Raw genomic sequence first — 27,105 nt, 5'->3', positions numbered from 1 at the left:
TGATAAAAATAAAAGTTAAATGTTATGTTGTTCCTCTTACGGGCTGATTTACTATCTTTCTTGCCAAAAGCCATAAAATGGTTATTTCTATACAATACGGCCTTCAGTGTAGCCTGAGGAAGGATATGCAGCCCTTCTGACGTGACCTCCATGAGAATGCTCAGCTCTGACACATTCCTCTGATTACAATCACCTGGGTTTAGTCAATAAACTTCTGAGAAGCATTTTCTTTATACTGCCGCATAATCGTGCACATTAACGCAACACACATTAGGTTCACTGGAACACTGCATTGCCATTCAATAAAAAACAGCACTCAAATGCATCTTCAGACTACATTTGCATTGCTGGACACTGCCATGTGGATTCATGTGCTACCCAAGGCATATTTAATGCACTACAATGGATCTGAATGGTGTAAATGAGCCCTCCTAGTTCTCATTTTGCACTGCAGAATGATTGGTGGTTATGTTGTAGAGATGTAGGAGCAGGAATAGGTAACTGGGAGGGGCTGACACCAACCAGCCTACAAAAATGCAGTGTGTTGTCAGCCCACAACAGGGCTAAATAACGAATGTATTATTACCAGTATTGCCTGTGGCCTCCCATCTGCTGATTGTTCCCTAGCTAACTTACCATATCTTGTTTTAGCATATCCAGATTGTTTTCAGTTACTTACTGTCTGTTTTGCTTTGGCTATCAGATAGTTGATAGTAATGCACCATCCCTTTGCAATATATGTTGGCATGGCTGTTTATTGTCTTTATTAGGGAAGCATGGGTCATGGAGACCACACAGGGGCACAATACAGACCATGCAGAGACAGTTGTCACCACAGTTAGCTAGGGACTTTTAGAGCAGGGTCACCAGGCAGTCCTGCTTATTTTCCACACATACTAAGGACAATTTCTGGAGGAGCCATTAAACCTAACTGTATGTTTTAGTAAGTGTAAGGAGAAATTGATGTGCCCAGAGGAAACCCACACAAACACGGGGAGAACATGCAAATTCCATGCCAATGTCCTGGCTCAGGTGCTAGTGAGTAGAGTCACTGTGCCGACCTACAGATCTAGATTTTTTTACTTTACTCTCTCTTTAATGGTTTATGCTTGTTTGGATAATTGACCCATAAAGTATTAAAGCCCAGATTTGAAGGACCTCCCTCACTTAAATCAGAAAAGTAAAAATAAGTGAACATTACTATACTTTATCCTGCTGAATCTTTTGCAAATTGCAAAACAATTTTTCAGTTTTCAAAAACAGTGAATTCTTCTGTAGCACCATTTTAGTACTATAGGGTCACTTTAGGAATTCAGGGGTTAAGTTTAGGGTTGATGGGGGTGAGAGTTGAATGTCTTTTTCTGCATAGGAGATACCTGAGTGCTAGGGGACCCCCCCTGGAACCATGGCACACTAAGTTGGCCCTGGAAGCCTCTGTGGTCTGTGAGTCTGGAAGTGATAAACCCTAATATTAGCATCCCGCTGGAGCTTATATTTCGGGATGAGGACTTTAGGGGAATACCTTCTCTGCTTTAGAGGTGTTATTATTGCCTCTGAATCTGCTTACTAATGTTAATAGCAATTGGACTTTTCAAGCTGAAAGAGTTGGACCACGGGATGTAATACTCTGCTTCCTTTAACCTCTCTCCTGTGTATGTTGGATCTTTACAATAAATTTATAAAAAGGTAGTTCTGGGGTGAGGTTTTTGGAGTCACTCCACCAGGATAAACCAAACAACTGCTCCTACGGGGATAGATGCCACAATTTCCCTATAAAATGGATGTTTGGTGAATGGCAGATTCAATGCTTTATAAATAAACTTCTGTGTGTTTTAAAGGGCACTTTATTTGATCATTTATTCTATGTGAACCATAAAGTGTCACCTCCCTTTTTTAGTGTGATCAGGAATCACAGAGGTGACTCATAAAACAACTAAACCCTCTCTTCTCCTTCCTAGATAATTAATTTACTCCACTTCCATTGTAAGGATAAATAAATTAGATGATTGTTTAGGGTCCCAGTAAAGCTAATGCATTTTGAAGCTGCAGAAATGAAAGGGCGCATTCCTCCGCCAATTGATCGCCGTTAACAAATATTTATTTGAGTATCATTGGAGAAAGGCTGAGAGAGAACAATGCCCTTTGAAGCTCTGTACCGAGCCTGCACATGATAAATGGCGCTGTCTAAACATTGGGATACTTTCTCATTATGGATGAAGGTGACGAGGCAGCTTTTCACGTGCATTTTCCATAACCTCCTCGGCGCCGTGCTTTCTCTGTGCGCCACCCTGCTGAACATCTAAGATTCTTCTTTTTTTACTTTGATTAAAGAAACAGTCCATCAGACAAAAAGTGAGCTGAGGACAAATGCACAATTCATCTGAGGCAGTGGAACAAAGTGCACAAAAGCTTCAAAACACAAAAAACAATTGTACACTTTGATGACCGATAAAGAAACACTGTAAAGGTTTTGGGTCAATTTTATTTAAAACCCAATCAAAGTCTTAAATCTATTTATTTATATTATGATTTATGACTAATTTTGGCAAGGAAATATCTTTATTATCTTTCTTCCCAAGTGAAGATGAAGTTTCCTTTTTTCCACTCGAGTACTCTGTGCTGGCAGAGCTGAGTAACAGCCACACCCCTCATCACACCAGACTTGCAGAAAAGGAGAAGGGGGTGTGGCTGATTGGGTATTATCTAGTGCCAATTGGACTGCACATTTATATTTAGAGACTACAAATCTAATGTAACTGAAAGATAAGAGTACAACTTTAAAACTGAAGGTTGTTTGTAAATGTCTTTCTGATTCTGTGTTTTCTTTAGAGCTTTGACATATTCATTTTTAACTATTTTTAATATATTTTTTACTGTGTATACAATATTTGTTTTGCATGAATGCTTTTATACATGACAGAGGATTTGAAGCAATATATATTGTGTAAAAAGAAGCACCATCACTTTTTGAGTAGATCTTTCTAACCTAAATTTCACACTGAGCCACCTCATAAGAAAAAAGTCACTGCTATCATCCCCTTCTATGTGTAAATTACAACTTGAGCTACTGATCTTCGTAATCAGTTTGAAAAGAGTAAACCATGTGAAAAGTAGACTAGAACTTCACCTGCTGGCTGAAGACTACATAATATTCAGAGTCAATATTCATCTAAATAAAAAGAATACTGTACAATACCTACATATTCCCTTGAAAGTATTTTCTATCAATGTACAGATTACTTTTACAGTGTAATGCTAAATTTGGTGTGGGTTGAAGTTCTCATTACAATACTTATCTACAGCACTGTTCCTTGCAGACTTACTGCTTTATAATTTAGAAAAGGAGATAGTTGGCACTTTTTAGTAGAAATGTTTAGTGATGCCAGGCAGGGACAGACATTTTTATTGTTTTAATATTACATAGTATTTATATAGCACCAACATATTACACAGCGCTTTACAAAGTCCACAGTCATGGCAGATTTTGGCATAGGAAAGAAGGTGTTATAACATAAAGAGGTGGAAGGGGGGGGGGGGGGGGGTTATGGAGACAATTTTCAAAGAACAAGTTGAATAAAATTAAAAAGAGTGCAGGGATTGTTCCAGTGGATAGGGACGATGTTGTGTGGCCTGGAGTTGTGCCTTAATGTATCCCTGTGAAATACATCTTAAAGAGGAACTAAACTGAAAGGTGGCAAAAAAAAAAAAATACATTTACCTTCAATCCTGCAGGGCAATCCATCTAGGGGTGTCTTGCATCGGGTCCTGTGTCGTCCTGACATCCGTCCTGGCGGCTCCAGGCGCCACCATCTTCACTTTTTCCTCCGGTTTCTTTATCCTATGTCACCCAACCCAGGCGCGAGATCAGGTGATGTAGGATGAAAAAATAACACTTCACATGCGTGAGATCGCCAAATTCTTTTCTGTGCAGATAAAGGCTCCTTCTGCGCATGCCCGAGATGCTCAAGCATGCGCAGAAGGAGCATCCCAGAGCCTCCCGGGATACGTGACCAGGAAGCTTTGCGCTCCTATTCATTCTCGATGAATGCACACTTTTTTTTTTTTTAAATGGTGTTGAACTGAAAAGAAAACAAACAACAGAATTTTTACCTTACATAAAAGGGTTGTCTACCCTTTTATATAAAGTGAAATTTCTGGGTTTAGGTACACTTTAAAGCAGAACTAAACTAAAAAGAAAAAATCACACTTACCTCTAAATACCACAGATCCTGGCACTGGTCCTTCCCATGATCTGGTACTGCATCGTCCTGGAATTCCTCTTCCCCTTCCGAGATGATCGGGCATGTGCAGAAGGAGCAGCTAGAGCCTCCCGAGATGCATGACGTAGGTATACCGGGAGGCTCTGCGCTGGCTCTGGAATTCCTCTTTGTCCCGGCGCACTATCTTCTGTCTTCTTCTTGTCTTCTTGCCACGTCCCAAGTCACACTGTGCAGGTACAGGATCAGGTGACAAAGCCGCTGTGAAGGGGAAGAAATAGAAAGTTGATCTCACTGCGCATGCATGCGATCAGCATCACTTTCCTCTTGGTGAAAAAAAATGCCCCTTCTGCGCATTCCCGACATCGAGCATGTGCAGAAGGAGCAGCCAGAGTCTCCTGGGATGCATGACATAGGCTCTGCACTCCAATACCGTGGCGTTTAAAAAGGGAAAGCACTTAAAAAAAATAACATTTTTACTTTATTTAGAAGGGCTTTCTACCATTTTATGCAAAGTAAAAATGTTGTGTTTAGGTACGCTTTAATGGAAAAACTAGTTTTTAATAGCTTGCCCCCTCCTCCATTACAGTAACATGTTTACAGGAAACCTGGATGGGATTGAACCATAGCCCCCCCACCTAAACCCTAACAAAATGTATTATCAGCATCAGCAACTTTAAATAAATGCATCACAAAAAAGTGTGGAAAAGTTTAGGCCGTGGCCCGCTTTCTTGGTTTGAAATGAATTAAACATTATCTTCCAAAATTTGACAATATATGCTTGTATTAACCATTAACAAGCATTAACATACATAAATGTTACATATTTTAAAGAATAACTATATAATATCCACTCACATGTGAGTGACCTTACCCCATAAAGGATGATTGTGACAGACGCTAGGTGGGTGGGAAGGAAAACTCTGATAAAGATGAGGCAGATGTCAGGTCCTGAGGTAAAAGTGGCAATCACCTCAGTGACAAAAGCTTATAAAGAGTAGAGTGAAATATTACTGGACAGCTGTTTTCCCTCCAGAAGTTGAGCAGCCAATCATCTATAGGATTGATAGGAACTGCCTAGCGACGGACATGACCATCAGCAATTCTGACCAGCAACTATGACAGCCTGGGAAAAAAAATGCAAAGGGGCAGCGTGAGGAGACCAAAATGAGGTATATTAATTGCCTGATATTACAGATAATAAAGTATAAAAAAGAAGAAAAGGAAGGTGCTGGGGCAGCAATTCCATGAGATCACTCGTCAATTACTCATGATCAATTACTCATGACCAGGTCAGAACTGACTCGGCCACCCCCGTTCAGCTAACTTGGGGCCATGTTGGCTAAGAAGGGTCCCAGGACTTCATGTAGTAACACTTTGCACCTCATTATGTCCTCCCTGACAATAAAGATGGAAGGAGAAAAGATTTATTTCCATAATATTTAATATTTTGATATTTCACTGAGCTTCAGTGGGCCAATGGCATTGCAAGGGGTGCAAGTTATGGGCTGGGGAGGGGTAATGCAGGCCATTAAATGACCATGCTATGTTCATTATATGCCTTATGGGCAAAGTGCAGATTCATTTTACTGGCTTGATTAATTATATTGACCAGTGAATGTAATTACATTTTCCTATTACATACCATGCTTCCTGCTTAGTAAAAATTCACAATGTTTGAGCTTTGCTGTTCCCTTTCTACCCCTGCAAGTTTATCATTTGGCTGACACCATTTGGAAATAATGGAGTCTGCAAGTAGCTTATTTTGTAATTGGTTTTATCACATCGATTGCTATACAGATATATTTGTCTGCAACACAGAAGGAAGACATTACTGGTAGTCCCTGGGTTAATGACGTCCGACATATGGATGACGCCTAGATAAGAACGGGGCTTTCCTGCTCGCTGTGTGCAGTATGGAGGCTGCTTGTGTGCAGGACAGAAGCTTGATGGGGGGAGGGTGGTGGTTTGCATGACTTGCAGAAGAAATCTTTTGCTAAACACAGCTGAGGTTGTGGGTGATCTTAGAGGAGTGAGTTCTTTCTGCAGCCTCTTGTAACTCTTTAATGACCAAGACAAACTCTGCAGTTGTTTCTTTTTGCATATCAAAGCACAGCTTGCTTCAGAAGTTAATGAATGTCTAGGCTCCATAAAGTTTTTTTTTCCTTTTTTTGCTTTGTTTGTGATAAACTCACAGTGAGGATTTTATACAGTAACTGACACCATGCTTCCTTAAAATATGTTGAGACAAACATCTGTCCTAATTGCATTTATTAAAATATTGTACATGTTCTGACTTACATACAAATTCAACTTAAGAACAAACCTACAGTCCCTATCTTGTATGTAATCTGGGGACTAACTGTACAGATCTCTAAATGTAAACATGAAATATACTTTTGCGCTGTAGTGCAAATGTTAATGTCTTCCGTGCACAAGCTATTTCAAGACTCTTTAGGTCACTTTTTACAGGCCTGAGTCATACAAACATTTATGAAACCCAGCATCCCTTGACTCCCTACCAATATGGATAGGCATGTGTGTCATTCCTTGGCCACTAGATGGCGCTGGGTATATAACAAGTATATAATGGATGATTCTGTCTTAAAGCTAAACTGAAAATTAAAAGAAATCCCACCTTCAATTCACCAGATCCCTCGATCCTACTGGAGATATCCTTGATTGGGCCCTGGAATGTTAATTCATCCCAGGTGCTGTTTTATTGGTCTGCCTTCTTCCTTTTTCTGGCTACGTTACTTGATCTCTCTTTGCGCAGGTGTGATCGGGTGTGTAGCCTGCTGTAAAGGGGGAAAAAGAGTGCCGATCTCACTGCGCATGCGTGTGGTTAGCATTTCTTTCCCCTCACTTTGGAAAAATGCCTCTTCTGCGCATGCCTGCCATTGAGCATACGCAGAAGGAGCAGCTGGGAGCCTCCCGTGATGCGTGACGTACATATTCTTGCAGGCTCTGCATTCCCAATCTGTCTTTATCCCCGCAGCGATCAAGGCAGAAAGGGAAAGGGGCTTCACTAAACAAAAGGGTGTGTCAGAAAAAAATGAATAATATTTCTACATTATGTAAAAGGGTTGTGTACCCTATATGTAAAGTAAAAAATTTCATTTAGGTCTGCTTTAAGTGCACACATTAAGGCACATTTAGTGCATCAGCACCTCGCTACACCATTCTTTTAAAAAACACCCCAGTACATTAAGGTAAGACATCTCCAAACTCACTACAATACACAGTAATGCACCACTGTCCAATATTTGGAGTTTTGTTGCATAACCAGTCAGCCTTAATGCAACACACAAAAAACATGCAATGCCGCATGTGCATTAACTCAACAGGACACCAAGATCTGAATGGTCCCCTTCAGAAAAAATATAGACAAAATATAAAAACCCTAAAATGCTTCAAAATTCAAAGGATGTCCTGAAAATATTCAGTCATTCACAATGTATTCTCATTGAAGAATCTCTTCACAGGAAAAAAACCTTTAGCCTAGTAGGAAGCAGCACATGAAGCATGGAGATTAATGGAGGGTGCAACTCGGCAGGAAACACAAGCCAAATATTTGTTGTAACTTGATAAAAGTCAGGAAATGTAATGTTCACTGGAGTTACTCTCAATTACAGTTCTAATAAAGCAATGGCTTGGCATGTTGCAGCAAGGGAAGAAATGCAATAACTGGGATGCTTTGTTTTGAATTTTTCTGTCTGTAGTTCATCATTTATATTGCATAATTCCTTATACTTAACATTGGTTAAAAAACCACTCCGGATGGGGCTATTCCTATCTCTGTAACCAGAACCCCAAATCTTAGGCTCCATCCTATGCATGCATTTTTGATTCCAATGTGCTTTGAAAATTGTTTGTTAGACAATAAAATAGATTTAATTTATTTATCAAAAGGCAGTCACTGCAGTGTAGAACATTTAGGACTCTTTAAGTCATTTTTGGCAGTCCTTGGTCTTCCAAAAAAGTCCAGAATCCCTTGCCTCCCTACAGATATACGTACATAGGCATGTGTGTTGTTCTTTGGCCTACAGAAAACGCTGAGTATATATAGCAGGTATATAAAGTACAATACCAGGGTAATACTGGTATTGTAATTGACATAACGCACTTCCTTTGTTTCCCTAGGAAGAAACCATGATTTCAATGGTGAAATCTAAATACTCCGAGTGTTAGGTTTGCCAATCGATTTTGTTTTTCCCTGCTGGTGAGGCCACACACACTGAAAGTCTATTTTGTTGAAATTTTTTTAACTTCCTAATAAAGTGTAACAGTTAAAGATTTTTGGATAACGTAAAACAGAACTTCAGGAAAAACTTACCGGATACATTGAATAACTGGATATAAGGATACAACTAAAAAACTAGCTTCTTGCAACATTCACCTTAACTCTAGAGATTTCCCCTGCAGTACTTTCTTCAGCCACTGGATGTCCACAGGAAATCAGCATCATTCAACCCACTTCTTTTTTCAGGCTGTCCTGGAATAACCCCAAGACTGTGGCTAGATATGGATAGAAGAAGCAGCACAATAATGAGCTCACCTCCCTGTAATTCTGCACTTTTCACCATTCTTCTTGTCAGCACAGAACTGATTGGTTCCATTCACTGCTTCTTCCTCTCATACTCCAGCCCTGCTATACAGGGGCTGCAATAGGGTGTTATCAAGTCAAATTTAGGTACATTGCTTTTACAAATTAATTTGTGTCTGAATTAGAATCTGCCTAAAGTTCAGCTTTCATATGTATCTCTAGGGAAAACTTTTTTTTTTCTAAACTTCAGACAGTGGGAAAAAGTAAACCTGTCAAGTTCTCTTTGGTATCTTTACCTCTATTGGGAATATTCACCTTGTACTTGTACTAGTAATCATTGCACTGAGAAAAGAAGTCCAAATCCTACATTTTGGAGTTTTAGAGTTTAGCTTTAGAACAAGAGCAAAAGGAAAATCTTCTCGTGGGGACACATGCTCCGGGAAATGACTTTCCCCTGACTTTGGGATTTGTTCCAAATTCCTGTTGCATCTCTTAGACAGAAGTGATACATAGACATCATAAAAATAAAGAAATCAAAAACTAAATAAAATGTTTTAGCTATGCATAAATTTCAGGTATGAAAGATGCAAGCATTAATATTGTTTTTATTATTATTATTATTATTTTTATTATTATTATTAATAATAATAAACAGGATTTATATAGTGCCAACATACTATGCAGTGCTGTACATTAAATATGGGTTTCAGACAAATACAGACAGTGAACACATTTGATTTCTTCCTCATTATAAAATTATGTAACTGACAGCTGTATAATGCCTGGGAGGAGGCTGATGCTCCCGAAAAAGTTTTCATCTTCAATGAATATATTGGGCCTGATTTATTAAAGATAGAGGATACTTTTTCATCCGTGAGGCTGGATGATCTAGCAAACCTGGAATGGATTTCATCAAAGTAATTTCCTATTTGCTAGCAAATGTTTTGAACCCTGAACCAGAACCATTGCAGGTTTGCTGGATCGCCCAGCTTCCCTGATGAAAGTGTATCCTCTCCAGCCTTGGAGAGCTTTAATAAATCAGGGCCAATAAATCAACAGTAAAAGATTCCACCACTGCTAAGCTATTGAAATGTATTTGCAGAAAAATCAATGATATCAGGTTCTGGTTGGTAAAGTGTGCTGAGATGCTGGCCCATTTCTTCCATTGGAAACAGGGCTGGATTGTCATTTTGCTAGGTGCTGTCGCCTGCAGCTATTAGGTGAGCCATAAAGAATGAATTGGCAGGTCTGTGCAGTTGTACCAGCAATTAGGAAAGAATTAGGAAAGAATCTGAGCACATTCCAGCTTGCTGGTGGAATCCATGACATCATGAATCAAAGGTCAATGACCCTGTGTGCTTCACTTCAACACAGCTCTGTTGTTTCTTTATAGCTGCCTAAAGTACCAAGTACAAATGAGGAGGTTTATGGCTTTGAAATGTCTCCAAAGAGAAAAGACTTCAATGTCTTCAATCCTAAAGATTCCAGAGGAAAAACAAGCAGTCCAGACCATAGTGTAAATATAGCCATAGCGCCCCAGTGACTGATATTGGCCCTGACAGTGAAAAGGGCACCATACTAGGGAGGTTTTCTTATATGGTCATTCTAGCATGCACCTTGAGCATGCAAAGCTAATTAGGGTGTCCTCAGTGCTTTAGGGATGGTTGCAACCATCTCTAAAGCACAGAGGACACCGTATTTAGCTTTGACACCCTAGATATTAGGGATTTATTTAGCGCCAACATAATACATTATTAAGGGGTTGTAACTGACAGACAGATACAGACAGGGACACAGGAGGAGGTGAGGACCGAAGAGCTTACAATCTAGGAAGTAAGGTACACAGCAGGGAGCACTTCTATGAAGAAGGTGTTTGCTAGCTTCAAAACCAGACTTGACTTCCTTGTCATTGTCCTTTGAGGTCTTATGACTATACACAACACTGAAAATGTCTTCAAATGTGTTTTGAAGCAGAATTATATATTTTTTTTGCTGAAAGACAAGTTAACCCAATAAGAAGGTTTTTTAAGGATTCCCCGATGTAAAGAAGTTTGAGAAAGGCTATTCTAGAGACACCAAACCCGTGAGGGAGATCTTTGTTGTGCACCACCAGAAGGAGAATGCTGAGCAGAATAAACTTCTTGATCACCTTTTCAAACTTGCCCGCCATGGGGAGCTGTGAGTGTTGCAGCCGTTAGATAAGAAAAATGAGCCTGAGACCATCCAAGCATAGGAAACTCATTCTTCATCTCACATTCCTCTGACGGAGCCAAGGAAGATGGATTTTGCATCCCACCAGAGAGATGGGTTAGGCCGCATACACACATGCAATTAAAGTTGTTGGAAAGGGTCTTTCATGATCCTTTCCAAGACTAAGCACTGCACGATGCATGAACGAGTGTTGTACATATAGCACCATTCTGCTCTATGCAGAGGGGAGGGGGTAGAACGACGGAGCAGCACCCTGCTGCTCACTCTCCGCCTTCCCTTGCATTAGGATTGTTCGTCGTCCATCGTCCGTGGATCCACCAGGACAAGCGTTCGGAAGATGGACAACGGATGCTGTACACACGCCAGATTCTCATCCGATATCGGCCCTGACCCGGGGACGTGTGAACGTAGCTTTAGAGGTACCCTGGAGAAATGCAAAGGCTGATTCTGATAACCTCTCCTTCCAAAACTGTTGGCTGTCAAGCAATCCTCCAATTTGACTCCACTAGTTGCATGCTTGCAGAACCCATCTGTGATTAGTGTGACATCCAATTAGCATTTTTAGATGAAGGTCAGAAATGTTAGTCTATAAATCTCTTCAAGCAGAAAATACACCATACACAGGAGGATGTATTTAACAATCTCTTACCAGTTACATTATGGGAAGCCCCGTCAGAGCCTGGAACATGGCTGGGTGTTCAATTCTAGGGGAATCTAAAACCCTGAGCCCCACACACAGGCTAGATGATTGTTGCCTGAGATGAACAATTGTGATTATCCCAGTCTAAAAATATGTGTGTACGACAGTGCACCAATTTTTGTGGACAGAGCAGGAACGATCGCTGTCATTTCCTATGGAGGAGGACACAGTGGGATGCTGCCTGCTCATCCTTCACCTTCCTTCTCCATAGAACTTAACAATGCTGTGTATACAGAGTTCATGTGTTCTACTGGGGAGCACAGTGGCTCAGCACTCTGGCCCTTGCAGTGCTGGGTCCCAGGTTTGAATCTCGGACACGACTCTATCTGCATGGAGTTTGCAGGTTCTCCCTGTGTTTGCGTGGGTTTCCTCCCACATTCCAAAAACATGCAATTAGGTTAATTGGCTACCACATTGACTGTGGTAGAGACATTAGATTTTGAGTTCCTTTGAGGGACAGTTATTGACATGACTATGGACTTTGTACAGCACTGTGTAATATGATGGCGCTATATAAATACTGTATAATAATATTAATACTAAATACTGTCAGTAAAAGCAATAATTTCAAGCTACAGAAAATAAATATGTTTTTATGCAGCTTTCAGCCATGTCCATTCTAGGTTGTGTTGATGTATACATTGGCACGTGTAGTGTTGGGTTAGCCTATTCATTGGAATGCACAGTCTACCATTCCTCGATGCACAGAAAATAATGCATGCCGCACTTCTGAAAGTCAAGTCATTGCCATTCTGGTGCTTTCTAGGCTCAATTAGGAATTAATGGAAACTGTGCAGAAATATATGTGATGTCTATTATCGAGTGTTAATAGTAACACACATGCCGTATCCTAATGCATTTGTGGCAATGAGTCCTTAGTTGATGACCCTATTATTATAATTAATAATAAACAGTATTTATATAGCGCCAACATATTACGCAGCGCTGTATATTAAATAGGGGTTGCAGATGACAGACAGTGACACCGAAAGAGAAGAGGACCCTGCCCCGAAGAGCTTACAATTTATTAGTGTGTTTTAGCCATGTTATTGTCCAATTAAAGGCTTGGGCTGGTTCTAGACCCGACCACACAGGTTACAATAGTACTTACAGGTATGGGTTCCTCGGTCACAAGATTGACTGAACAGAATTACAAATCTTTGGACAGGTAAGACAAATCATTTATATGTATTTCAGCTGTATGTTAGGTTGCTTAATTGGATTTCAGGTTAGTATTTGCAGTACAGGTTCACTTTAATCAGTCTTTAATCCATCAGTATACACCAATGCACTCCCACTAGGGGGTATTAGTGCCATGTGGTGGGGCAAGCTACAATTCATCTCTCTGTACAAGGTTCTTGTGTTTAGAAGCTATAAAATGTATACTTATCTATACTTACTACATATACATTAGACCTGCCGCCCACACAGATAGTTCTGCTCTTATCCAAGCCCTACAGCAAATAATTCATGTGAAAATAAGAATGGGACCCACCCAAAGCATATTTTCTTTTAATAGCATAATACATTAATGATGCCCATACTTGCATTCCAGTGCTGTTTACTTGCTGGATTTTTGATCCTAAATGCCTTTCACCTAACTCACTGCTTGTCAGGTAATGCTTTAAAGTTGAACTTTAATTTACAGCTCCCCTCCCCTCCAAAAAAAAAAAATTAGAACCTGCTAATAAAGTTAGATTGTAAGCTTATTTGGGCAGAGTCCTCTCCTCCTCCTGTGTCATTGTTTGTATCCGTCTGTCATTTGCAACTCCTATTTAATGTACAGCACTATGTAATATGTTGGCGCTATAAATACAGTTTGATAATAATAACAAAATAGTTAAGATTTTGTATCATATTCAAATTAGTGGTTAAAAGACTAAAGCGATGGCAATGTTTCTCTATCGGGTCTATTTAAAGGTAGTTAATCTGACATTCACTTCAACATTCCCTGGGGTAGAATTTTCCATGTCCATGCATTTTAATGGCAGTAATTGATTCTCCATCAGGGAATGTTTCATTCAATGTCAGATTCACTGCTATGTAAATAGACCCATGTATGTCTTTCTTGACGGAATGGATACTATCTTTGGTGTGAAAAAACAAAGAAATTTATTTTCTGACAATTGCAGAAGCTTCCCATGTATTTCAATTTGGTATGCAAAAAGGTTGTCAGCCAAAATAGCTGGGTATTGTTCTCTGCCCCCCATCCCTTTTATAGTCCTAAGTCCTGCCAGGTTCAATTCTCTTGTCCAGTACCACATGGTCATTAAAGAGCCATACTACGGTATTTGTATAAGGAAATGGCACAAAGGCTAATTGTTAACAAGCAGCAAAATAGTTATTTTTTTAAACAAGCCATCCCTGACCAACCTAGTTGCTTGTAATATTTATATTAATATTATTATTATTATTATATTATTATTAATAATAATAATAATAATAATAATAAACAGGTTTTATATAGCACCAAGATATTACGCAGCGCTGTACATTAAATAAGAGCTGCAAATGACAGGCAAATACAGACAGTTACACAGGAGGAGGAGAGGATCCTGCCCAAAAGAGCTTACAATCTAGGAGATAGGGAAGTACCACACAAAAAGAGGAACGATATGAAATGGTGGGTAAGTAGAGAGAGTTTCAAAAGACAGCAGAAGATGGGTAGGCAAGTTTGAAAATCTGGGTTTTGAGTTCTCTTTTAAATGAGCAGAAAGTAGGAGCAAGCCGAATAGGACGAGGAAGACCATTCCAGAGAGTCGGGGCAGCTCTAGAAAAATCTTAGAGCCGTACGTGTGATGAGGTTATGAGAGAGAAAGTCAGTAGTAGGTCATTGGAGGAGCGGAGAGAGCGGCTAGGGGGTATTTTTTTTTTACCAGGTCAGAAAGGTAAGTGGGACAAGAACTGTGGAGGCATTTGAAGGCAAAGCACAGGAGCTTGAATTTGATTCTCAGGTGAAATGGAAGCCAAAGAAGAGAATTACAAAGAGATGCAGAGGAAGAGGAGCGGAGGGAAGGATGGATGAGTCTGGCTGCAGCATTCATGATAGATTGTAGAGGAGAGAGTCGGGTTAGAGGAATACCAGAGAGGAGGAGGTTACAGTAGTCCAGATGAGAGATGATAAGAGCATGTACGAGGAGTTTGGTGGTTTCTGGGGACAGGTAGGGGCGGATTTTAGAGATGTGGCACAATTGAAAGTGATAGGACCTGAAAATGTTCTGAATATAAGGGGAAATGAGAGGGCAGAATCATAGATAACGCCAAGACAACTTGCAATATGAATTGGTTAATTCTCAATGATTATTACATAGATTGTAAAGTCGGTTTTAGTGGGCTTCGGACAGTTTAAAAACATTTACTGACTAATTCTTCATTTAACAATTTTCATTTAGAACATTTAACAGTATACAGAAAGGGATGGGCAACAGGGGCAAATAGAAAATAGGAACGACTGTCAGCATGGAATGCAACAAATCATAAGTATAAGAAATATTTGTTAGAATAAAGGAAAATATAAGGTTTTGAAGACCTCATCACAGTTACAGATTTTGCTAATCCTGTACCCCACACACTAAGCTTCCCTGTCACCCCAACACTTTTCTGTAACCCTTGTTAGGATGGTAATCATCCCTATACCCTTAATCTCTAATACTAATCCTTTTTCTAACCCTAACACTAACCCTCCCTGTATCTGAAATCTACCACCAACTCAATTAACATGACCCTCGCTTTAACATTAACACTCTATGTAACCCCTACATAAACCCTCACCCTACACTAATATTTCTGTGAGCACAGGTTCACTTTAAAATGTCAAATACAAGTAAAGCAAGTCACACGCTTATTACATGAACATAAATTGTACGTGATATTATCAAACAGAGTAATATAATCACCTCTTCCCCAATTCTGAGAAGTAAATCCCTTTTTAAGGTAATGTTTGCCAGCTGTTGCACAATCCTTCAACTGTCATTGTATATTTCCTACCTCACCACCTGCACAGTTAATGTTCCTGGAATAACCCTTTTGTGTGGGGTAACTCATTTCAATATTACCCTGCACAATCTTACCAGTTATGATAAAAATAACAGGCTCGGAAGATTTGTGGCTGTGGCTTTCGAACAATATCACACGCCCGGCTCCAAGACTTTTCTAGAGCTGCCCCGACTCTCTGGATTGGTTTATCTCATCCTGTTTGGCTTACTCCTATTTAATGCTCAAAAAGAACTCAAAACCCATCTTTTCAAACTTGCCTACCAGTCTTCTTCTATCTTATAAAACCCTTACTACTTAGCCACCATTCCATATCCCCCTCCTTCTGTGTGCTACTTCTCCCACCCCCTAGATTGTAAGCTCTTCGGGACAGGATCCTCTCCTCCTCCTGTGTCATTTTTGTATGTCTGTTATTTGCTACCCCTATTTAATGTACAGTGCTGCATAATGTTGGCATTATTTAAATATTGTTTATTATTATTATGATTATTATTATTAATAATAACAATAGAAATAATATCAGACCACCAGAGATTATATATTTTACTGGGAAATATACTGTTGTTTTATTTGGTGACATGTCACAAATTTATTCATACAGACTTGTAAAGTTTCAAAAAGGTTCATTTTAGGATCCTAAATCTACAATTAGCCTTGAGATACCTGCAAACTATATTTAGATAGCAGGACATCTATTAACAGCACTGTGTGAATGTGAGAGAATTATAGGAAGCTCTATGTCAATGTTAGCCCTAGTAAATAAAAGAATGTCATATGATGGACACTTTAAGCCCTAATCTTAGCAGAGAACCCAAATATCACCAAATAAGTAGCTCAAGAATTAGCTATTTTTAGCAAATGTGAAATATGTTAGGAAATATAGCTTGGCTCAAACTGATTGATGTATATGCTATTTCAAATGTGACAGGTTCTCATTAATTCCCAAAGTCCAGCAGCATGCAGTTCCAAATATTTCTCTGTTACGGACTGCTATTCGTGCCAATGATTTTTTTTTCAGCTATGACTCTATTTTCTTCTAAATCCCGTAATGAATGTTTGGCTGAGAGGCTGTGACTGTTGGCTCCGAGGATACAAAATGAAATGGAAAGGATAAAATATATCATAAAATGCTAAGGCAATGGAAAATGGCCCTAGCAACCTTCTTTTTTAGTTTTCAAGCGCAACTTATTTTTTTCCTTGAGTGGCATTATTTTACAGGGAATTTTTTTGTTGGGTTGGTAAATCTAAATGAAGTCACTGTTATCTGGCTCACTTCCCAGGTTCTACTTTAAGAGAAAATAAAGTTTCACAGAGACAACAGAAATCTTTTGGGCTCTGACATTCCAGGCATTTTAGTATGGATTACATCATGGAATGGTTGCGCTCGTTATAAGACTTTCCTTGGTGGTGCGGTCTTGGCTCTAAGCAATGGTCAGTCAAGTTCATCTTGTGAGGTTTCTACCTACCAGATGGCTTCCAGGCATTAGAAGCTACGTAAAGTCCCTTTTATATCAATTTCAGACGTCTGGTCTTTATAGTTGAACAGCTCATAGATTAAACATTATGCAACCTATTCACTGAAAACCAAACTTTTTTGTTCTGCTCGATTGTACCCATAATCCAGGCTAAATAAAAGGTAATGTGTTGTTTTAACAGCCCCGTCAACACAAAAGAGATTTTATATTTGTGGTTAAAGCTTGATGAATTGAGTCAGCCTCTGGCTCTTTGTCTTGGATACTCCAATACTGAGATCTTCTTGCCATAATTCCATTTGTCCCGTCAACGTTTAGTTTTGAGTTTACCTTTGTGTGTTACTTTCACCATAAATTAAAATAAAGAAATATACAGCAGGGATAGTGAAAGTCCCTTGTGATGTCCACCACTCAATCAATACAGTCCCCAAGAGCCACACTATAGGGCTAAACTGTTGTGGACACCACACCATCAAATCTACAGTATATTAGCCTATAGGACTTTCTGTTCTAAGCATTGGGGGATTCTCCAAACTGGCTAAACTGTTTTTGGGGTATCACAGGACTGTCTGAATAGTAATACTCAATTACGATCAAGCACAATCCTCCTCTTCTTGCCCCTCCATTTAATTTGACTACAGGGAGCATTATTGAACCTTAGAGTTAACACTAGTGCCTAAGTGGCCTAATCAATGCATATATGGGTGCCTGGTGCACCCATTCCTTCCAGGACAATTCGGGCCTGGATCCCAAATAAAACTCTGCAATTCTGCAGCACAAATGATTTTAAATGCAACCTTATTCAGGCCCAATATCTGAAATCAACTCCAAAACTGACCTTACTATGTTTCAATATGCAGTGGGTCAATGATTGAAGATTTTGAAGCTTGTAGGTAGGAATTTCAGAAGGACGATAGCCCTCATATTGCCATTTTTACACCAGGGGTGTCATTTACTAAAAAAATTGAGGACATTTTTCCTTCTCATTATAATATAAAAGCTTTTCATATGGAAACAAAGAGGTTTTGCTTAACAGTCAATCTGGAACAAGCCTATAATGGAGAAAGAGGCATAAGAATTTTTTTAAATCTTTTTTAATTTTTTTTTTTAAAGAAAAAGCTTATGCTTCTTTCTCTATTTGTACTCTTTAGGTTAAATTTCAATCGTAACCTTTTTGCACACGCTAACAATATTAACAATTTTATTTTATGAAATCCAACTATTCAAGTTCATACCTTGAAGTAGCAAGAAAAAGTACAGCTGGGGGTGAGTGCTGGAAAAGCCAGACATGGCCAATGCAGGGCTAGAACTCCCTCTTTATTGAAAAAGCGTCACTACTACAATTCCCGCCATTTTTTGTGTCTATAAAACAGTCCAATGCGGGACCACACATAGGCAGAGAGCCTGCTGGCCTATAGACGCGAGTGATGCCGGTAATTGTAGTAGCAGGTCTATTTCAATGCAGCGGCGGGCCAGCTGCAGTTCATATTTAGGATTCCTTTGGGAGCCAAAAAAAAAAAAGAAGGTTGGGGGCCAATTTGGCCCCCAGGGCCAGAGTTTGGCACCCCTGCAATAGAGGTTGCTAGGAGTTCTTTGCACAATGACTAATTTGTGCCTCCCAAGTCAGATAATGTGACACCAATTATCTTTTTGGCTATCCTTAAGGGTGAAATTCTGCACACATTCTAGGAAAGTAGGAGGCATTCTTCCCAATAAACACAAAACTAATATACTTTGAGCTGTGGATATAGTAATTATAGACTTGAAGACCTGAAAGTTATTTCAAGGGTTCCCCCATGTAAAAAAAAACTAGAAAAAGGCTGTAATAAAGTCTATAACGCGCACATGCTGTATGAACTACCAGCTTTCACCTTTCTGGTCCAACCGATAGCTGAATCCCTGCAGCCTTGTATACAGATGTCTTGGATTCTCAAGCTTCCTTTAACATAACAAACATTCCAATGGCACCATACGTGTCCTTCTCGCTATAATGACTATATTACAGATACAAAAATGCTGCTTTAACAACTCCAGGCTGTTATAAGAAAGCAATAGTTAAATGGTTTGTTCAACTGATCTTACTGGCTCTCCCTTTTCTAACCCCACTAAAGGAGACAGAATTTATAGAGAGAAGACCACACATGCATGGTATGCTGAGGTCTGTAGATAGTCGGAGGCCCAGCTAAGTCACTTGGTCTTCCACTAATCTAAGATCAACTATGAGAGCTTTTCAAAGTGTTGGGGGCAATGGGTCATACATTATATATAAGTCGATTTACCCATTAAATTCAACCTATCACTAGGAAGCAGAAAAACTATCATCCTAAAAGATTGCATTCATATGTTTTGCTACTAAAATCTGTAAAAATAAAAGCTCTTGGGGCAGTGTCTCAAATTTGTCCAAGCATTTTAATACATAATCTATGGATGACCCATGTACATAATATCTTTTGAATTTTCCACGCCATATGGCTTGACTTATCAGCTTGCTCTGTATCCCTATATGTATCCCTATTATATCTAAACCAGCAAAAAAAAGAAAGCTCTGATTGAGATATACGTGACCTATTTACCAGGGCCATGAGGCTTTCAGTTAGGCAACTTGAATGACAAATTTAGTTTATAGGAATATTCTAATTTTAAAAAAAAGGAAATAACATATGCTACATAATTTCATTAAATCAATGGATCAATATCAATCGGCAGAAGTTATAACATGTTTAAAAAAATTAAAATTTTACTTCCTACAATGAAAACATGGAGACATTCCATGGATCAAGTGTCCTTATGTCTCATTGCTTGCCAAAGTCAAAACTTAGACATCTCCTCTTGGTGGGCTACTCTCTCTTTCATTTCTAAAGGCTTGTGGATAACATGCATTATGGTGCTTACAATTTGTGCCCCATTGTACGCTGTGTTCTTTCTCAACCATGAATTGCAATGCATTGTTAGAACACATTAGAGTTCTTGCTTTTTTCTTTTATGTAGTTTCTTAAGTAGCATTAAGTTGCAATACAACATAGTACATCAAATTCAGGCAAAAATTACCGTATTTTTCGGACCATTAGACGCTCCGGACTATAAGACGCACCAGGTTTTCCGCACGGGAAAACAAGAAAAAAATTTTTGATTTCCCCTGAGATCCAGCGTGCGGCACTTGTGCCCGCCCATGAAGGCGGCGCCGATCGGCATTCATCAAATCAATCGGCGCCGCCTTCGTGGGCGGGCACAAGTGCCGCACGCTGGGACACAGGAAGAGGACACTGGCTGCGGGGACCGGCGGGGATACAGGTAAGTAAAAAAATATGCATTCGGACCATAAGACGCACCCTGATTTTCCCCCCACTTTAGGGGGAAAAAAAGTGCGTCTTATGGTCCGAAAAATACGGTACATTTTTTTTAGAGAACACAAATGTACCTTGTTGGAGCGAACTGATGCTATATGCCATGTTATTGCACCGGAACCACATTGTGTAATGCTGGCCAAAGCAGCCCAGCACATCAGCTGTAGGGAGCCTTAAAAGGGATGCAAATACTGCAGCTTTTCTCATTCCAACACTACATCTGAGAGTTATATATAAGGAAGGTTGGCTCTCTTATTCAGCAAACAGTATAAAGAAAGTATAGAGAAATAAAATGGTGAAACAAACCAGTTTAGGTTTATAACTAGGAAAAAACGTTTGCTAAAAACCTTCTATAGAGGTTAAGGTTCAGAATTCCAGTTTACTTCGTGGCATATAAAAGCATGCTCAAGGGATTGGGTGGTTAGTGTTGGTGATGCCAAGATCATCTAAAAATGGGATCTCTAACGCTTTTCCTTAATTGACTTCCTGACTAAAAGTGTTGAAAGATTAACTGTGGAATTAATATGTGAATTCCATTCTGCAGAGACCACACTGCTAATTATGTCAGCTTTTCCGGGAAGAATGACACAGGTATGCCAGCCAGTCGTCTGGCTTGTTAACTTGTATATAGTAGCAGAGTATTGTACTGAGCTGGCCTTATACCCAGCTGGAGGAAGAAACTTGGGGATAAAAAAGTGGGGATACCTAAAGTATACATAAACACAACGCGTTTTTGTTTAGTTTAGGGTTAAACCTCTTTTATAGGTTTGTTTGCTTTCTGGGGACTTTACTTTATATTATTTTATATCCTGTCCTGGAGATGCAACAAGAAATAAGAAAAAATCTCAGGAAAGTGAACAAATTTTAGAGAGTAGTCAAGGGAATAGATATGAAAATTTGAACATTTTTTCTTTACTCTAATGACAACTCTAGGAGGGCATTTTTTAGAGGGATAAATACCATATTTATCAGAAAAGTGTAAAGATATATCACTTTCCTAGATTGCTATATTGGCTATATGAAATGAAAAGGCTGCTGCTTTGTCACTGTCACAATGACAGCCATAATAGTATGATTGCCCCTAATGAATTGCCAGATTTCAAAGTGGCAAATGGAGAACAATGGTGTTTGTTCCAAAGGCCCTGTTCACTACTTTTGCCACTGATTACCACTTTGGAAAATAGCAGCATGTAGTTGCAATGGAAGTCAATGAGCCACATACTGCTACTTTTTGCAAAAGAAGGATTAGCAGCAAATTTGGCAATTGAGTGGTAATCAGTTTCTTCCTGTAATGGAGTTTCTGATTGAGATATTACTTCATTATTCTCATTGGGCAGGACAGTGGTTCAATGGTTAGAACTCTGGCCTTTGAAGTTTTGGGTCCCAGGTTTGAATCTCAGCCAGGACACTATCTTTATGGAATTTGCAGGTTCTCCCTGTGTTTGCGTGGGTTTCCTCTGGGTACTCCACTTTCCTCTCACATCTGCAAAAACATGCAGTTAGGTTAATTAACCTCACCCTAAAGTATCCATATACTGTGTTAATAACATAAAGCTATGGTAGGGACATTACACTGTAACCCCCCTCCTTCTGTCTGACTTGTTGCAAATTTCAATGCACATTATTAAAAGCTCAAAGTGAGCAATTCAGTACAGGAGAGGAGCCTCTACAACTGTGTAAGAATAAAGGGAAGTCTGGGAGTAATTTTTAATGTTCCAGTTTTTTAAATATATTTTTTTGCATTACCTATACATTTATTTTAAATCATCACTGAGAAGCTATGATGAAGTTTATTCACTGATCATTTACAGTTCCAGGGACTGTTATTGAATGCTTACTGAAAGGCACCATAGCAGGAGCTATCTTTTAGTAGTCAGAATTTTTTTAATTGGAGATCTATACAGAGACCTTTTTTACCGTCCTAGTGAAAAATTAGATTGAATTATTTGTATTCATTTTATTGATTAACTTACATACAATTTGATATATTAATGTGTTCATTGATGAGGAGTGGCTGATAAACCTGTGATAGTAATGTTGATATGGGATAATGCTTTGGCACATGCTGAATGTAAAGGGTATAAACAGAACGCTGATTGTGCCTTACAGTAACGGCATTCATATCATTCACATCCAAAAAAACTGGATTAATGTGATTTTAAATTAATAGTAATCCAATATCTGCTCAATCACTGATCACAAAGTAAACACATAAAATAATGCTTGCTTGTTCTGCTAAAGGCTTTTTGAGATTTCCAGCTATGTTATCTTCTGAGATGGGTGCAAGCCATCCCTTGACAATTGTAGCAACAGCCTTTCTATAAATGTAGGCATGTTTGTCCCTGGACAATGTATAGTGCCTCCATAGTATTTGCAGAAATATTGTCACTATGTTAAAGTGGATCTGCCACTACAATGGAACGTCAGCTTACACTCTTTGTGCCCACACCCAAAATTACTTACTCTTAGTTGTTGAAAATGCACAAAAAATTGCAAATAACTTACTCTTGTTTTCTTCATACAGCACCTAGGTGGGGATGACGTCACCATGCTTCTGGGAAGATTCCTGCAGAATATGGAGAAACCAAATTATCACGGGAAGATGTGTTTGCAATGGGTGCATGTGATTTTGCCAGCTACGTGTTCCTGAGGTCTATACAGAAGGAATGAGACATTACCCTCAGAGATGGGGTTTAGGTAGATTGGGTTTAGGTAAATTTATTTCTAGTTATTTTGGGTGCATTTTTTTATCAACTTTTATCTGCTATGTGGGTAAATTGGGATGGGAAAGAGGATTGTGGAGCTTGCATTTTAGTGCAGGGTCCACTTTAAGAGGCAGCAATTCAAATCTCCAGTTTCTTCAGTAGATATTGATGCCTCTACTATAAGACTGGGTGTGTAGGCTGCGTCCTCCCCAATGCTCCGACCGCTACATCACTATTTTGTCCTGTAGTGATGTAGCTGGCAGCAGGAACGCCAGTGCCGAGGTGGGCATACAGTACTATATGACAAACCCTAAAGCGCTGGAAAGCAAGGGCACCATTTTTATTTTGAAGATTTGACTTTCCACCCATTGGACAGGTAAGATTTCCACTAGTACCAGGGCTGTTTTAAATGCTAAATTTTTACTATATTTAGTATATCAAAATGATCAATTTAATAAAGCAAGCTTATATTGTTCCAATGAATGGTAATAAACTGTTATCTCAAACGCAATGCTAATAAATGATTAGCAGCGCAGTATTGGAGAAGAATATATACCAACATGAACCCTTATAATGTGGATCCTTGGCATGGGAGAGCTGGAGACATGCACTGTGAAGTGATTTATGAAATAAAGAATATACAGAATTTTCCTCTAAAGGGACAGGTTTTCTTGATTAGATGGGTAGCTGAAAGGGTCAAGTCACACTGATAAATTTGCCATTGGTGACAACTCATTAGCTGAAGATTCTTAGAGATGCAGCTAGCACTTTCCTGGCAAATGTTGGTGGCTACCAAAGAAGTAACAGTGGGGTGACACCTTGCTAATTTAGCCAGTGAAGAAAACAAAAGTGAAGGTAATTTAGGCTTTTTGCTACTGGCAAACTTATTCTCAATGGTACTACAGAGATCTAAAAAGAAGGCTTCCATAGTAATAGGAATATGAAGATTCGATGATCATGGATCTTGTCCCACCAACTGTTTGTTACTGTAATTTAATAGAATGAAACAGATTCATTCTAAATGTGTCTGGCCCTATGATAAATCAACTATCTTGTTGTAATAATAAATTATCTGCCTGACTGTGGTCACTCCAAATGCTAATCCCTGCTGTCCAGGAAAACGACCCTCTGGAAATCCCATAGAGAGTTAGGTTTTGTCTCAGGGAGCTGACCGAGGTGCTGAACTGACACTTGCCCTCAAATTGCACACAGTTCTTCCATATTGGCCAAATTGTCTATTGAAGGGACTTTTTTTGACAGCCATTTGATTTTTCTTTTCTCTAATAAATGATCAGTGCAACTGATATTTAGTTTTTGGTAGATGTTGTACAGTAGAACCACTAGACTGTGTCCTATATTCAGTATGTCGAGGACTCAACCACGTATCTCTCCCATGCTTTCAGATCTGTGTACCCATTTTAAAAGACTTAAACTCTCCTTGCTTGACTCCAGGGAATATGATATTTATTGAATATTATGGAAAATGTTACACCCGATGGAACACACAAAGGTGGCCATGAACACCCAAAATATGGGAAAAACAGGAATAGAGTTTGGAATTATGGCAGGGAGATTGTTGGAGTATCTAAAAGATACAAGTGACAAATGGGTGAAAAAGAACGCATTTGTCCACTTTATAGAACATCCTTTGTAGTTGCTCTCTGTTCCTGCTGGAAAGGTCCATCCCCTGTTTTTATCCTGATCACTATTCTCAACTAGACTGAGGGAAAATCAGATTTTTGCATTGTCACCAAACATAGAGCCCAGATGAAATCTTCCAATAGGAACATTTGTTCTGGCAACAACTGGAGAATTCCTTCATTTTTTAACAGTTTTCCTCACTTCTTTTTGAGCCGATAGCACAGAAAATAAAGAAGGAATCTCCCAGGGGACACAAATGCCAAAATCCCTAGTATTTTAAACTTACTATACCCTTAACCCTGAAAGATCTATAGCTGAACATACAAATCTTGCACTTTGATGTGTATGTATATATATATATATATATATATATATCGAATCTATTACAAATTGGCAAGCTGTGTAACGTTAGTGCTAAATAAATCCTGTTTAATATTAATAATAATTTTAATTAAAAAAACATATATATATATATATTTATATATCATATTCATTTTATATTTATATAAATTTATTGGCTTTTAGTACATTATGAGTAATAAACCCTTACAGTATAAGGCACCTTCATGTTACTATTACAAATCGGCAAGTTATTTAACAGTATTTTGCCCCATAGACATAAACATTTGCCTGGTCAATAAATATAGGTCAAGAAAAACATCAGAGGATCTCGTGTGTCGGGACTCTAATGATTCCTCCCACCCAAAATGTTCATGCTTGCTGCTCTCATTGAGCTTACCTGGTCCACACTCCCACATATATTGTGGGATATTGTGTATGTGCCCATTCTGACTTTGCTCCAGGGAGACCCTGCAAGGCAATGTAGCCACCCCAAAAGTAAAAATTTGATAAAAACAATATTTGCTAAAAGATTTGGGTTTGAAGACAGGTTTCACATACAAAGGGTCAGATATGATGGAAGTATATGAGGTATGCTGCAACATGTTTTGCGTCAACAAGGGTTTAATAACACTTGAAATGACATAAGGGCTAATGCATCAGAAGCGAAAAATGTGAGATATGCAAGGGGAAACACAATTTGGCTTTGAAAAGTTGTTTAAACAGGTTTTGATGATTATTAGGAACTTATGTCATTTTTTTAATGATCAGCAAACCCACCAAGCCCCTACCTGGAAAAAGTAGAACGTCTTTGCTAAAAGTCTGCACAACAATACTCACCCTGTGGGGTCACTAGTAGTCTTTTTGCCCTAATCACATCCTAGGCTATGATGTAGAGAAGGAAATAGGAGGACCCTATCTGGTCCCTCATCCTTCTCTTCTTTACTGTCATTCTCAGTCTATATTCTTATAAATACAGGAAATTTTAGTACTATTTTAGTGATGATCTCTAAATCAAAATCAGAACAAACATATTGGTCCAATCAGGTTCTTATAAAATGTAGATGCAAGAAAAGAAGTAGTATACTCACCTCTCTTGCTACCATAGTTTAGAACCTGCCCCCTCAGCTCTTCAGCCTCCATTAGCCATTTGGCATCCAAACGATTTGGTAATGTTGTATGCTCGAGTCCCCCAACATAGACTGGGGCTCCATCTGACCCTTACACCACTGTTGTGCCACGTAATGAAGTTAGGTTGGTGGAAGGAAGCATTGTATGAGGTGAGGACACAAGTATTCCATACATTTGGAAGTGTTGGATGCTGAAGACATTGGACCTGATTTAGTAAAGCTCTCCAAGGCTGGAGAGGATACACAGTGAAGCTGGGTGATCCAGCAAACCTGGAATGAATTTCTTAAAAGTCATTTGCTATTGGTGGTAAATGTTTTCAATCCTGGGCCAGATCCAAGTTTGTTGGATCACCCAGCTTCACTGTAGAAAGTGTATCCTCTCTAGCTTTGGAGAGAATTAATAAATCAGGCCCATTAATGGAAAGTGAAACACATGAACAGAATGAAGGTTGGAGAAGCAAGCCACCAGAGAAGTGACAATACTACTTCTTCACTATCAGGGACCTTTCAGCCCTATTTGATAAGAATCTGATAGGGTCACTTTAATGTGGTATAATATGATAATGTGAACTATTATTCCAAAGATTATCAGAACACAGCTGTACGCACAAATTTATTGGCAGGTAGAATGAACCTCAGCTGTTTTTTTATTTGTTTGGTTGCAGCTGCAAAAATTCTCGGTTTCCCATCATAGTATATAGGGGGATTATAACAGCAGGATATTATTATCTTCAAAGTCTCTTTTATGTAACTGCACATTTTAATTTAGGTAGCCAAGCAAAGGTTTCTCATTGGTGTTTGGCAGCT

At 39.0% G+C, this 27,105-nt stretch overlaps 1 protein-coding gene across 6 annotated transcripts in view; it reads left to right on the top strand.

Moving 5' to 3' along the window:
* LOC140331659 (sterile alpha motif domain-containing protein 9-like) overlaps nucleotides 1–27,105 on the top strand; it is a 69,506-nt gene that overhangs the window by 36,917 nt on the left and 5,484 nt on the right. For all 6 annotated transcript variants that reach the window (XR_011920958.1, XR_011920954.1, XR_011920959.1 and 3 more), the window contains one exon: nucleotides 23,008–23,195. The gene's annotated coding sequence lies outside the window, so the exon portion shown is untranslated. The remainder of the gene's footprint in view (nucleotides 1–23,007; nucleotides 23,196–27,105) is intronic.

This window comes from Pyxicephalus adspersus, chromosome 5 (genome assembly GCF_032062135.1).
Source record: "Pyxicephalus adspersus chromosome 5, UCB_Pads_2.0, whole genome shotgun sequence".
Classification (NCBI taxonomy): domain Eukaryota; kingdom Metazoa; phylum Chordata; class Amphibia; order Anura; family Pyxicephalidae; genus Pyxicephalus; species Pyxicephalus adspersus.
This window is presented reverse-complemented; position numbering and strand designations above follow the sequence as displayed.